Genomic DNA, 836 nt, shown 5'->3' on the forward strand with positions numbered 1-836 from the left:
TCAGACTCTCTCTACTCAGGACCTGAGGCCACCAAGTAAATCTGTCTGGGTGACTAGAATAAGACTGATTTTTTTTCTTTAACGTTACTTTCCTGTTCCCCTCAGATAAAAACAGCTGTGTGTCTGGTGTGTTTGGATCCAGTGTGATTTCACGTGAATATTGTAAGAATTCAGCTCTGGTCTTGGGCTCTGGTTGAGGCAGTAAAACGTCCACTTCATCCCTGTCGTGAGCGGTTGTCTCTTCTCTCTCTCAGACGTCCTGTAGTTGATCTGAGCTCTGACACGGCCGCTGTCAGTTCTCAAAGCAGCTCAGAGGACGGATCGGTGCTGGATGCTGATTGGCTGAGTGGTGCCAGTGAGGGGGTGTGTAGAAATGGTTGTGGTCCTCGGTGTGTGAGAGGCTTCTTCAATCTCCCTTTCCTGCTGGATCTGACCTGCTGGATTCACATCAGAGCTTCTTTTCCTCCAGGGACGGATCAGCTCAGTGAAGATTCGCGTCCTCCATATCACGCAGAGAGATGATGGCCTCGCCTGCTGTTGAGAGCTTCACATCTTTTCTCTGTCTGGATCCTGCTGGATGTGAGTCGACTCCCTCGAGCTCTTTGCCTCTCAGCTCTCTGCTGCAGCTGAGACGTGTGTGGCCTTTGTTCCTCCACGAGCAGAGATAACAGAAAGCTGCTGATCAGTACGGCAGAACATCTTCATCACCTCATCATGAGAGCAGGACGTTCCTGGGGCTTCTTGGATGGCTCCACCCGTTGTGTTTTGAATGTCTCTGATTCATAATGAGGCGAAGGTTGTTTTCCTCCATTGAAGAAAGCCAAGGACTAAGTGCA

The sequence above is a fragment of the Etheostoma spectabile genome, chromosome 3 (genome assembly GCF_008692095.1).
Source record: "Etheostoma spectabile isolate EspeVRDwgs_2016 chromosome 3, UIUC_Espe_1.0, whole genome shotgun sequence".
NCBI classification, from domain to species: domain Eukaryota; kingdom Metazoa; phylum Chordata; class Actinopteri; order Perciformes; family Percidae; genus Etheostoma; species Etheostoma spectabile.